The 14,873-nt window shown below is 39.3% G+C and overlaps 1 long non-coding RNA gene across 1 annotated transcript; it reads right to left on the reverse strand.

Moving 5' to 3' along the window:
* Positions 1 to 1,763: 1,763 nt before the first annotated feature.
* On the reverse strand, positions 1,764 to 5,070 carry LOC308316494. Its single transcript, XR_013964166.1, has 5 exons — positions 5,013 to 5,070; positions 3,908 to 4,065; positions 2,762 to 2,843; positions 2,333 to 2,539; positions 1,764 to 1,903 (listed from the first exon to the last, which is right to left on the reverse strand). It is a non-coding gene; the product is annotated as an uncharacterized lncRNA (long non-coding RNA).
* Positions 5,071 to 14,873: the final 9,803 nt, after the last annotated feature.

The raw sequence follows: 14,873 nt of genomic DNA on the forward strand, positions 1-14,873 counted from the left end.
GGCATAATGCATATGATGCATTTCATTGATAATTTAAACTCTTAACTTTATCAACACGAATCAAGGATTAACGAGGGATTGGCTTGAAAATACATTATATATTTTATAGCATCCTATCTATTTTATTTTAACCTTAATGAAATACAGAATAGCAGAAATGTTTAAATAATACAAGTTAAACCATGAGCATTAGGCTACATATAGCGTTTCTAACCGTTTATATGAGGTTTTTATTTTTATTTTGCATAGGCCTATACTGTCATTTTGTATGTCATTGTTCCCCATGCATTCAATATGAATGACTCCAAATTATAATTATAAACAATTAACTCATAGCTTTGTTGGGTTTAAAATCCTCTTAGCAGAACATGTACTTTCTTGTGCTTTTTTCTGTTAAATAAAGTTAATAAAGTATTCAATGAATCAAGCAAGTCTATATCATGCTATTAAAACAGTGAAAGCTAATCATTTTAGTTGCTCATTTCATTCCTGAAACCATGTGTGAATCTTGGATGGAATAAAACAAGTATTGTAGTTGAACATATATTTATTACACAAATAAACGCACAACACATGAAATATACAAAAACAGGAGGAACAAATGTAAAAAATTGTAGAAAAAAAATTGTCTTTCAGTCTTTCACCGCGGTGATATGCATATGATGCTTTTTTTTTTGATAATTTAAAAAGGATTAACGAGGGATTGGCTTATACATTGTATCCTTTAGTTAGCTGTGATTTCCCCATGCACCCACGATTTTACGTCATCTTCAGCGCTCGCGCACACAAAAACACACACACACACACACACATAATTACATTAAAACAAAATAGTTCAAAAGACAGCATTCTGCATGCTGCCACCTGCTGGCCGTTTACCGGTAATCCACAATCAGAGCTAGAACTTGACAATGGCATTAAACAAGTTGACATTAAACATCAAATATATCATTTTCAGATGAATTACAGATTAATCATTTGATGAATTTGCCATGTAGCTTGTGGAGCTGACAACCAATTTTACCCACCTCTTTACATTTGTAAACCTGATATGCTTCCAACTATGAACATAGTGGCGATGTCATGCTTTCAAGGGACACAAAACTACACACAGCGTGCTGAACATACAAATATCTCTTGGCCCCATCATCTAAGTTAAACTCCAACACCTTTATTTTGTTTTACTTGTAGCTCAGGTGATACATTCAGACCATGTATGTATGGCCTCCATTCACTAGGAGCTTGTATATCAAACACTACCATACATGTTAGTTATATAAATATACACACAAAATTTGATCCCTATCAAAGTTTGAGTACATGAGACATGGATATCTGTGGGGGCTAACAGCTGTTCCAATATGCACCATACAACTATGCAGTATAAATACTATAAACATACACCTTCTCATTTCTGTCACATAGGCCTACAAATTACAGATCAGTTTTAAAATTAGTAGCCTACTTGTCTTTCAATGTTCACTTTCAACTCTGTGAAATAGTTACAGTACAATAATGTTTAATTTTACCTTTATGTGTAATTAATTATATTGCCTAGATTTGAATATCCTATGCAAGTACTAGGCTGTGAAAACACATCCTGACAACATACCTGCAGATGCGCACCATACCTGGGTTACTCTTCTGAACAACCCTAATCACAAATATCATGTTTGTACACCAGTGAAAGATGACCCTGAGCATGTATACATGTCGGACAGAAACCCTGTAGAGATCAAAACATGTGACATTGCGACACAATTTGAGCTTGCAGAAGAGGTATTTTTTCCTGGCATGGCGAGGGAAGCTGATGTTGACGTTTCCAGGGAAAAGCAGGCTCTCTCGGATGTTGGGGAGATGGTAAAAGTGATGTCATCTGGCCTGCCAACAGCAACCATGGCTCCTAGAATAAATGTTTTTTGTCATGTCAATCTCAGGTTGCACTCTTCACACAGGCAGACAGATACAGAAATCTCCATACGGGACACAGACAGATGGTTAAAACAGGTATTGCATACTAGGTTCCCAACTAGCATCGTTCCCAGCTAGGTTGGTGGCCAACGGGCACAGGTCTAATATACAAAAGATAATGACAATGATGATTTGAAATACCAACAGGTGGCTGAACTTGTAAATTGTTTTTTCTAATTAGACCTTCGCTAAGTCCCTCCCCAACATTTCCATAGGCTCTAAAACTTGTGCCATATTATTGTCTTTTGTAATATTTTCTTTGCAGATCTGCTACACTTTGTACATTTCAATGTATACATTCCCTGCACCAGCTCTCAATGGGGTGTTCAGGTCACACACACACACACACACACACACACACCTTCTCCAAGGCCTCTCGGACCACCCGCTCTGTCTCTCTTGTCTTGCTTCATCACGTCCTTGGTGTACTTGAGCAGGGTGTGAGGCGACCCCCAACTGGCGTTCTTGGTCTGCGTCGAGGCCGACAGCTTCTCAGGCTGCTGTATTGGGTACGAGGAGACGGGCTCTCCTGGCTGGGGATCACTGCTTCCATCTCAGGCTCTGGATCCTTGGTGTGAAACACAACAGAAATGTAGTGGAAATCTGCTCCATGTGTGTGCACGTGTTTGTTTATATCCATAACTTCAATTTGGAGTAAATCATTTTCTAGATCAGTCGACATCGTTTTCACATCAAGTAGTAACATATTTCTTAACCTGTTCTGCTTAAGTAGTTTACATGAGTTTGAGCTGTAAGACACATGGTCATATTTATGAGTTATTATAGTTACCATTGTGACACTATTCCTATTTGGATTCAGCTGGTTGATTGGAACGGCTCTTCTTAGCCTTTGGTTCCTGGCTGCCTTTGAGCTGGACAACACAACACAACACACAGTGGATGGGTCTGTCTGATCCATGACAGTAAACAGTTTACAATTGATGAATATGATGGACAGCTAATAATTCGTTTGGGGAGATTTTTCCCACTTATCCAGAATCAGAAAAACGAATGGTTGCCTCTGCGTGCTGATTTGAAGTAAGTTTGGTTAACCTCATTTCTGAATCTTTATACCATCAAACGTTCAGGAATGTGTATAGGCTACCGTCAAATAGTACTATAGCTGAGGGAAACATTTTAGTGTTAGAGCTCAAATAAGTACAAAGAAGCTGGGAAAAAACACTTGAGTTAATGTTGTAGATTCATTTTAGATCTGTACATTCAGGTGTCAGTCCACTTCATTTTCATAGAGGTACTGGAGGAGGTGTTGCGGGCTGAATACATTGATTACGAGTGGTAATATTGCTTGCAATCTCACGATAGATATATCATGATACAGAGGCCATGATACGATATATATATATATATATATATATAACAAGGGAAACTGGGAAGGGACTGCATTTAAACTCCCAAAGAGGGCTTTGATAACGTTAAACAGAGGTACGTTTGGCAACACTGCGTCACCCAAATAATTTATTACCATATCGATAGAGCAGCCTCTCGATTGATTCACCTATTGTCCAGATTCTTGATCGATAAATTGAATGCACCACTATATATTACCCTTCAAAACCTCCCTCTCTAGGGATTAAGACCTCCATCGTTTAACCCATAACAATCCAACAAAGTGACTCTAGCAACATTTCTACTGTCCGCCTCATTAAAGAACAGACACAGGTAGTGTATGGTACATTCTCAAACTGCTACTTTATGCATCTTTGCAACATCTCCTCAACACTCAAGCGACCCTGCGGGTGTCCGTGAACAGACCGTGGTACAGCTGTGTCTATTGGAGGGTGGATTAACTTGTAGGGTACCCGCACTGGGATAGACTCCCGCACTCTGGCTGATATTGACAATAAGCCTCTCTGACTTACGCGACTTCAAATTAATGACATTACAATTACTATATAATAGTTATATTACTATGTACCTCAATGGCCATACAGGTTGTGGAGTAGAGGGCAGCGCTGTTCTCATTGATGAGAACTTCAGAACAGTCGGCTGGATTGTGGGCCAGATCTGCTCATAATGAAGGTTTGGTGAGATGACAGTTTCACCCCAGAGCAAAATGGTGTCCTCGTCTCCATTCTGTAATCAGAGAAAGATTTAAAAGAACCAATTCAACATGTTGACAAGTGCAGAACACAACACAAATCTTAAATGAAAAGTTTAACCATCCTTCTAAAAAGGTATGGAAAGTAATAGTGATGCACAATATATCAGTAGCATATCAAAATATCCCTATCAGATCTTTCTCAAAATATTCCAGATAAATTAAGATATTGATGGCAATAATAATGTGACTGACTGACCGTCAATCTTTGTACTCACAGAACAGCCATTCTGCCTGTCTCTGTCGCTTTTGTTTTGTGTATTTCTAATGTTTGAAAGCAGCAGATTAATGATTCAAGTGTCTAGTACCTCTAGACACTAACAAATATAGTAAAATCTTTAGTAAAAATAAACTTTTGATATTTCTACATTAAATGTGTGTACTCATCTCATTCAGTAGACATTCAGTAGTGAAAACACACTTAAACAGACACAAAAGAGTATAGGCTATTTATTGATTGATGTAATACTTTATTAACAGGTCTTCTGTATAATATCGTAATCGGTCAGAATCTGTATTGGCAGATATAGCCTGCAAAATAATCAGAGATATCGCGGTCTTCATAATGTGCACCCCTAGAAATTAATTTAATGGTAGATAATCAAGCATTGTACACATGTTATGTGTTAATTAGATGTTCTGTGTATATTTATATGATGCCACCCTATGGTCACGAATGTTAGAATTGTGCTCCGACAGGTATTAGCAATCATTTTAATCTGAACGGTGGCCATTTTATCTGTTTTCATTGTGCTTTCAATTAATCGACACACATTGTAGGCCTATCGTATTTATAGTTGAAAAGTTAACGTGGCGTTAGGTAGCCAGCATTAGCGCTGCTACGCCACGGTGTGACTTAAGTCTCAACACTCATAAATACATTCGACAAGAGCTACGGACCACGTTAAATCATTGTATTTACCCATGATGTTACACATCTATTGATTATTCTGTGTTTAATTTACCATAATCTTGTCAAAGCTCCGGCTGCAGCTTGTTTTGGATTCTGCCCCCCCCGCCAAAGCAGTGCGTTATCTTGCTTGCGTATGCAATGATGATCAATGATGCAGATGCATGTAGTTGTTTTTTGTTTACTAGGGAGTCCATATCACTTCCGGTTCAACGTTCATTTAATTTCTATACTTTCATTGATGCATTGCTGCCACCTGCTGGACGTATTATCCGCAACCATCATCATATTAACATTGAATTGTAGTATTGTTTTATTACTTCTAAAGGTATAATCACTGCTGTTAATTACTTTGTCTTATGATAAAGCTGAAAAGCTTTATAATTTATCATTGCAAAAATGTCATCAAATTACAATATATTTCTCATGGATATTTCACATATTGTGAAGTGAATCAATCTTTCAAATCAGGCATTTTAGACCTGTTAAAATATATTTGATTAAATCACTGAAAGCTTACTTGCTTTAAAGATAGACCTATATGATATTTGAACGTTTTTTTACAAGTAAAAGTATGCTCTTCAATACAATTTATGTTAAGCTCATTCATGCTTTTATATTTATGCTCATATTGATTGATTTATTTGCTTTTTTTGGGCTTATTTTGCTTATTTTTTACCTTTTTGCCTACATTGTAAAGCATTATTCATACATTACAAATGATTAGTAGACACAGTTATAACTTTACTTACTTTATTCTGCCACTTTTTGGGCATCATACTACTTCCACATACTTTATTCCGCTTTATGCAGTTATTTATGCTTAAACTATAGTTTTTCCAAATGTTCATACTTTTTAAAACTTTTACTTCAGCTTTAATACATTTTCTACTTTTGTTTACAATATGCTACAGTCCCGAAATTTTGATTATGGATTTAGACCACCAATGGGAACACTATTACTCCGGTCCCCGAGTTTCAAACTTGACACGGCAAAAACTTTATACATTGCAATTTATGCGAGCCCACGCAGTTTCTACAGGAACTGCCTTTCTAGTTACTATAATTCCTCCATTGCAACACAAATTCTCCTTAAACATTCAACTTCTGTACATGGCTTTAATAATAGGCCTAAAGAAATGCTGCATCTTATCAATGGCTATGGAAAATTAGTTTTAAAACAAACATGCTGTAACCCGCTCCTTTTACAATATCATACACCAATCTGTAATTACGCTGTTGTGTGATGAAACCATAGGATTGAAGTGTCTCTATTCACTTGGTGTGAGCTTGGTTTACTGAACCGAACTATAAAAGGCAGTATATTGTTAATATGAGATTAAGATATTTTTTTAACCAATATAAAATGCTGTCTGCAGCCTTGAGTGATTGCAGAGCTGTATTAATAAAAGGCATCCATGAAAAACATGACAGTTTAGTATACAACTAGGTTGAGGGTGTTGCATTTCAGAGACAGATACAAGTACAATTCAAGTGTGGTATGAACAGCTTTATTTATTTTTCAGCCTGCAGTAGGCTATATAATGCCATTTTGTCCTTCATAGCGCCAATCTTTTGTTTTAGCATAAAAACAAACAAACTAAAAGTGTTTCTGGAAAATCTGTTGGAATATAATAAGACTGGAATGAAATTTCTAAAGAGTTTAGGAATGCCAGTCATTCACAGTAACATTCCACATTGAAACCAAGAGGACCAGTAGTGTAACAAATCTCCCCACTAAGAAATAACACTTCTCAAAAGTTATTCAACTGCACCCACTCTCTCTACCCAGCACACGATTCGAATTGGCATAGGCTTTAACATTAATGGAAGGAAAAATCAGTCATCTTTAAATGTTTCCACGTGATTCATTATTGGGTATACGTGTAGTGAATAGTTACATTGCATTCAATCTATATACAGCTAGGTCCATAAGTATGAACAGACTGTGACAAGTTTGATCATTTTAGATCCATACTTTCATAACTTTAGATGTCGAATGACGCTGTAAGTGTGATTAAAGTCAGACATTCGGTCTGTGTGTGTGTGTGTGTACGTGCGTAGTGTACCGAGCTAACCTTGCAAACCACAGCACTGGACAGTTATCTCTTATGACACGATCCATATGGCCGACTCCATAGGAAGATCACGACACTGCCCTCATCAAACTCTGGATAGCCATACATGCAGAAGACTGGATCATCACCTAGATTTGCATATATGGAGATTCAAAACTGGAGCTGTCCTGTTCTGACATTCCATATGTTGATCCTTCCCCACCTGTCCTGCCTCTTCGATGTCTCCCTTTTGACAGATACCTGTCCATTTAAACTCTAGACAGGCCTGCCGCAAAGGTATTTCAGTCAGACAACTCAAGGAGGATGTAATATATATATTTATTGAATATAAGATAATCAATGCAATATATTTATTATGGTTTGGCGATGTATTGGATCTGCTTTTTAGGTACTCAGGATCAAGCGCATCAGTCCCGACCATAGGTACTCTGAATCCCCCGTACCTAAAACAGTAGATCCAAAATTACAGGTGGTAGCTGGGATGGAGGTGGGTGCGCACTTGTATACCGCAGCGTAGAGTATACAATAGAAAGCAGCAAGCAGAATTGAGCACAGGTTGTATGACAGCAGCACGCTGATACAACGGCAGTGGGCCAGCAAGACGGCAAAGGATGTATGACAGCAGCACGCTGATACACCAGCAGTGGGCAAGCAAGAAGGCAGAGGAATGCAAACCTCTGGTTCAAGTAGCCGGTATGAGAGATGGGGTGAGCTGTGATTGGCTGAGTGAATGTTGCGGTGGCCCGATTAACGGCCGGCGCGCTGACTGAGGTTCCCTGACTGAACTTGCTCTGCGCATGTCTACGACAGGCACAAATGCTCATTAGTCCAGCCACGAAAATTAGAGTTCTCAACAGTCCCGGAAATTAAGGCCCAGCACAAATGGCACTGGAACTTGCAATGGTGTACGGACATGCTACTAGGGCTAATTGAAAGTGCATCCAGCAGCATAAAAACAGTCAATGCCGCAGAACCCTTGCATGTCATTGTCAGAATAAAAGGACAGTAGCTGCCCTCTATGTCCAGTCCCCATGTAGCCTATTGGGTCTTTATATGTGGAGAGGCACTGTCTGCATGTGCCGATCTGTAATGGCACCCTGAACTCCTCCGTGTACTCCTTTGAATGGCATTTCCAGTCCACCACACCTGATGAGAAAAGAGAAGACGACTCATGAACATGGGTTAAATGCAAATAGCTCATTTCACAGTGTATGCAAATATACAGTGACAAACTTGTAGAAAGAACCTTTTCAATCCACGATAAATCTAGAGGTCAAGACACAATTCAAATAAAGTCCATAGCTTGTTTGTTGCAGCCGCAAAAAACTCTAAATTCTAGTTGCATGTGTGTGTGTGTGTGTGTTTGTCTTATACAAGGCAGAATGTGAGACACTTACTGTCAAGCCAGGCAAAGTGTACTTCCTTCAAAAAGGTCTTCCTTCTCAGCACCTCCCAGAACCGTCTGCATGCAAGAGCAAGGGTGCGGACTGCAGTGTCGCCATCGTTGAGCACCACAAGGATGAAGATCTTTCTTAGCACTTTGCTTGGCAGCTGTGAACATACAATGAGTAATTACAAATTAAATGTTGTAATAGCCTTGTAACAAGGACAGTAAGGATGTTTCATTCTATAACCATCATCACATTTGTGTCCTGTAGATAACATACTGTATTGTATGTAGTCATTGTCTAAATATCAGATTCTGCAACTGCAAGAGAATTGCTTAGATGTACTTCACAGAAAAATATAGCTACTTGCCTGCAAAATGCCAAATCCACTGCCCATTCCCTGCAGATTGACTCTCTCTGAATCCCAATCAGAATCCGAATCAACTGGCTCCTCCACCTTACAGGTCTTCAACGGGACGGTCTCCTTTAGGTCAAGGAAGTGAGATACATATTACCCAATTGCTTCGTAGACATCAACACAACTTTCTTTGCTCTGTAAAATGTTTATTTCTTACCGTGGCAACAGCATCAGACCTTCTCTTCCTGGGGATCCTGCACAGTAACGGTACATTTCCGCTGGCAATCTGTCTGCCCATCTGTTGGCCCTCCACTGTGAAGTGGGCAAATCTACGTCCATGGCTATAGTAAAATAAAAATTACATTGCTGCCACAGATAATTATTGCTTTAAATCATTTGGTTATTTAACACCACCACCTCCTCAAACACGGCATGTCATGCTGAAGAAAAGAAGAGTACAATGCATCAACAGATCAGTTTGTTAGGAGACCCAACTCACCATTTGCCTAACAGACCTCCACGTTTACATCAAATCACAATGTCATATTCTGAATTCTCAGAAAAGAGAGGAAAAGTGAAGGGAAACTCTTTGGGACCGCAGCGAGGTGTCCCCAAAATATAATAGCACTATTTTAAGCATATCATTGATTATTATATACATATGTACATATATTATTATATGTACTTATAATAATATAATCCCATATATAATAATAATAAATGCCTAAATTGTAAATTGTACTTACAATTGTGAAGTCAAATGGAGCCTCCATCACAGCATACCAGGCATACTGCAAATATAGTAAACTCGTGTTGGTGCAATTCATTTTTTTAATTCAGCACTCAGAATAGACTGGGGGTGGGCAGTATTACAACAAAATGTTAATAAATGGCTGGGGCAATGTGAACAAATTAAAGCGGTGTCAGAGAGTACCAACATTTGGACAGTCTCTTTTACAGATGGGCCAATGCCAATTCATATTTTCCCCCTTCTGCAAACATTTTCACTCACCATTAGCATAAAGACGCCACAGTCATTTCCCATAAAGACGCCACAGTCATTTCCCGAGAGTTGTTTCGGGAGACCCTATATAAAAGACATGTTAAATGAAATAAACCGAAAAAGTTCAATGGCTTAAAGATTTGTGAAATGTGGCTTAATGATCTTGAATTAGGGTTATCATTAATATTTTTAGCTGCGTTTTATCTGAATTTATTATGTTGTACATTGTATTGTCCAGATGTTGAATGTTGAGAAAACAGTCTGCAGAAGCAGAAAGCCTTCAACACTCCAAATTAGTCTTGTAGGCGCATTGCTCAAATGGTACAAAATTGCAATGAAGAAATAACCAGCCCACAATTAATGTCCTTTTTACATGGATTATTTACCTCTGATGGACAAGAGCTGTTGGATGTTTCCATGGACCACGTTTACATGGACCACGATGGAAACAAGCCAGTGTCATTTTTGTAGTATTCAGTGTGAATGTACTGTACTATCAATAAAGTATTGTTTCAATCAAGTATTCAACGATAACAAAGTAAATGTGTGAAATGAGAAATAGGTTTAATAGTATTAATGACTAAAAACTGATACATGTTCTTTGCAAAATAATTTTACCTCAATCTCCAGGCCTGTTATTTCTGACCATGCTTCTCCTGGGATGACATATTGTGTAAGAGACCTGATGGAAAGAAATAAAATTAGTAACTTCTAGAATCAGTTCTAGAAGGTTCAAGCATCTCGGAGGAACAGAACTCCAAATTCAGAGGAACAGAACTCTGAGCATTTTGAAACACTTTGAAAACAATTGTCTAATAGAATTGAAAACAATTGTCTAATAGAATTTGATTTAGGAACCGAAAATGGTTACATTGATCACCCGGTTCCAATGTTGAGCTGAGAAATGTAATCTATAGTGTAAGGTTCTGTGCTAATCCATTCCTTTAATCAATGTCAGCATGTCGATAGTTAATTCACTTAATTGCAAAACAATTACATCACAATTCACATGTACGTTGCTGTCATTTGAACATGATCAAATATTAGGCAGACATGTAAACATAACTGCCCAATACATCCACCAATACATCCACCTTACAACCCAACACATGCAAGCCCTAAATACATGCAGAGCAATCTAGGAATGGGCGATATACGTATTTTATAACGTCATCATGACATTAGAATAGACATTGCCTGGGATTTCAGATTATGTCATAGTGTGAAGTGTTCTCTTTTCCTCGTTTTAAAGGCTTACATTCAAGTGATATAGCCTTCACATATCAGCCTAAATGTCCGTATTACCCAGCCCTAGTGCAAACTGTTTGCTATTCAGGGAACATCATGACTGCCAAAATAATACTTTCAAGTTTGAGAAAGTCTGGAGAACACGACTTTCAGCAAACAAACTGTTTTAAAACCTCAAGATGTTTAGATAAGGCGTTGGAGCAAAGCCTTGTCCCCTGTGAAATTGAGAGTCCAGGAAGAGAATCTCTCTCTTTAATGGCTTCATAACCTATAGGGATTCGGGAAAACAATCCTGAAATTGAGTCTTCACACAATTACATCACAGATGAAGCCAGTGGGCCCCACACCATTTAGCTACAGATGAAGTCAACGCACAAAGTCCATTTAGCTACAGATCAAGTCAATGAACACAAAATCTCCATTTAGCTACAGATTAAGTCAATGCACACAAAATATAGCCATCTACATGCTCACAACATGATAATTCTTTCCATCAGTGTGGTTTTGCAATCAATAAAGATTCACTTACACACAGAACAAAGTGCCCTGGGATCTACAGGGGGGAAATCAAGGCATCCTTCTTGTGGGCGTCTACCTTAAAACAAGAAAATATTGCAAATGCATGTAGCTTTTTTTAAGATTCCCTTAGCCAACTATACATTGTTATAATGTTTTGCCTTTTGTATGAAAGAGACTTTAGTCTCTTTACAAGTGTGAACTGGCCAAGAAAAGAGGCAAATGTTACAGTTCTGGCATCTTTGCTCGTCTCTTAATTAAATGTACAGCTCCTTTTGCTTTTCAGTCAAATCTTTTTCTTCTTTCGTAATTTAAATAAAGATTTTTACAAATAGTTGTGCATTTGTGTGTGCTTTATAGGCATATGCAGACAAAGCCCCTGCCCTTCTACACATTGAAGATTGAATACCTATACAAGTGTTATCATAATATGATAACAAATTATTATAACAAATTTCATGAAATACAGTAGAAATGTCTAAAAGATTTTCTCTCCGGCTAATGAGCCCTTTTTAAATGCACATCCAATTTCCTCTGCACATCCATGGTACTTACTGGAAGACATGTTAGAGGGTGTAATGGGAAATATGAAATTGTGCATTCACACCACTAATTGTAAATTACTTATCCTGATGTCTAGTCAAACTGGGTGTGGTTCACACTGAGTACTACATAGGCCTCTCCTACTCTTAATCAACCGTTTTCCCATATCAATAGGCTTTTGTTATGACCAAAGTGTCAGTGAGACAGTTTCCTGGACTCCAGCTGTTTAGCAACACCAGCCCAGCTACTTTTGTGTGGTCATGCTCATTCATCACAGTTTATTCATACCCATTCAAGTTTACTAGACTTCGACCACTTCTAATTAGATTTGTCCCATTGTCTTATGTGGAGGCTACCTGTCTGGTCATGTGACCAACAGGTCCTCCTCCTCCTTTGAGTAAGACTGTATAAAATTGACATGCATGTATTGTTCTGGAGTTGAGTCATCCGACATGCTGGAAGATGGTTGTGCTCTAGAGACTGGTGGGAGGAAGACGACGAGAGAGAGATGGAACTGAGAGATGTTGTTTGCTTGTTGCTGTTCTTCTGAATAAACTTCTAAGATATACATTCACCCGGATGGACATTATATTGATTTCCATAACAATTTGGCACCCCAGATGGGACTGGATTACTCTGCTGAAGCGGATAACTCCATTCAAGTGAACCTCAGGACTAACAAATCTTTCTGACGATTTTTGGAGGAACAGTTCGAGAAGATGGAAGACAAATCAAGCAAAAGGGAAACTAACCATACTACGGCGACACAACCACAAGGACTGAAATAAAGACATGAAGGTGAAGTAGATGTTTTTGCAACCATACCTAGGAGGACAATGGGAGGCAAGTTGAGTTATAAGCGAAATGGACAGTTTGAAGAGAAACAAAGGACAAGGAAACAGATTGAAGCCACAGTACTTTCTCTACAGGATAAGTTGAGTAGAACCCTGGGGAAGCTTGTCGCAGCCCTACAAAAGTTAGACAACCACACAATTGCAAGAACCGTTAGTTGTGATGGCTCCAGACTGGAAGACGGAGATGTACACACTGCCAATCCTTGTGCACATGATAAAGTTATGAGCTGGAGGGAAATAGAGCTGGAAGAGTTTTCCTTGAAGTGAGTTTGTACTCATTCTGTGGGGACAGTATGCAAATTAGTGCATGTCTGTGACTGAGTGAGAGGAGACACAGCATGAGTGTGTCACAGTGTGACTGTGTGAAAGTCTAGTGTCTAGATTATTTACTATTTAGTATGATGGACGCAGGGATAATCCCAGTGGACATTGTCCAAGAGAAATATTCAGTTTCATGCAAGGATATTTTGAAGATTTCAAAGAAATTTAACGAGCGTTGGCCGGACATTGACAGACCATGGCCTCTGGAGGGTACTTTTGATGCAGAAGTCATTAACATTATAAGGGTTCTTGTGCATGGATACAGAGCAGATCAGAAAACGAATGAGCGGAGACTCAAACGCAAGACTGAATTATCAGTATTAGATATGTTCTGTAAGGAAGGCCCCAATGTCAGTGATCCAGTAGCTGAATGGTTACAGTCGATGGTTTATGAGGCTGAGGTGGAAGTTCATGACAGCGGAGACATGAGGACATCAGAGCAACGGCCAGACGACAGCGACACTCAACGCTCTGTTAAGAGGGAGCTGGAACGGGTACGTTACCTGAAAGAGGACTTGACCAGTAAATTAAGGACACAGAGACAATCTATGCATGCTATAGAAACACAATTGAGTGAAATTCTGATGAAGGAGGCACATCTGATCCTCGACTTGGGTGACCTGCAGCACAAGGCAGAGGCTGCGCACAGCCACAGAGACAGTTTACATGGAGGTGACAGACGAACAGCAAGCCCCAGGGGCCCTGCAGACTGGCAGGCGAGCTCTCCACGACACTCCAGGGGGGAGATCGAACGACAAGCAGACAGTGCCACTCCGGTACTGCCAGCAGCCCAGCCACCGGCAGTGCAATTTGATCAAGTGAAGGCACTATATGAAGCAGCTTTGCAGTTAGCAACAGCAGCGGTCTTCCCCATCACAGATGGCAACACAAAGCGGGGAACAGTCGAAGTTGGTCCCCTTATCCATGACAACCCTCAGGTGGAGCCTTCGCACCAAACCAACCACAAAATTGTGACACGCAGCCAAGCTGGGCCACATCAGACATTTCCATTATTGTCGTATCCTGCAAATCCTGCTGAAGCTGCAGAGGAAATCTGTGATGCTTACTCTGAAACAGTCCAGGTCCGACACAACTGGACCCCAGAAGAATTAAGTGGAATTGTGAAGGATCTTCCATGTCCGACCGAAAATGTGGAACGCTGGTGTACATCCGTGTTGGATTTAATATCGATGTATCAGCCATCCGCAACAGAGTTGGAAACAGTGTTTCGCGAAGTTTTCAAACTGAAATGGCTACACCTGAAAGGCAATTTTGATGTGAATGGACCAAGGAAGGAAATTGTCACAGGACAGTTACAGAATGCACATGGCCTCTTCTCGAGAATAAGGGAGGCCTACCCAGTCCGTACAGATTGGAAAAAAATCCATTCCATTAAGCAGGAACATAATGAAAGCTGTGACATCTACAGAACGAGGATGGAGCAATGTTTCAACAGGCATGCTGGCCTGACCCATGATACTGCAGCATACAACCACCTATTAAAATTTGTTTTGGTACATGGATTGTCGCCATCAATTCATGACAGAGTCGTGACATCATGCAT

The sequence above is a fragment of the Protomyctophum bolini genome (genome assembly GCF_963924005.1).
Source record: "Protomyctophum bolini genome assembly, chromosome: 6".
Classification (NCBI taxonomy): domain Eukaryota; kingdom Metazoa; phylum Chordata; class Actinopteri; order Myctophiformes; family Myctophidae; genus Protomyctophum; species Protomyctophum bolini.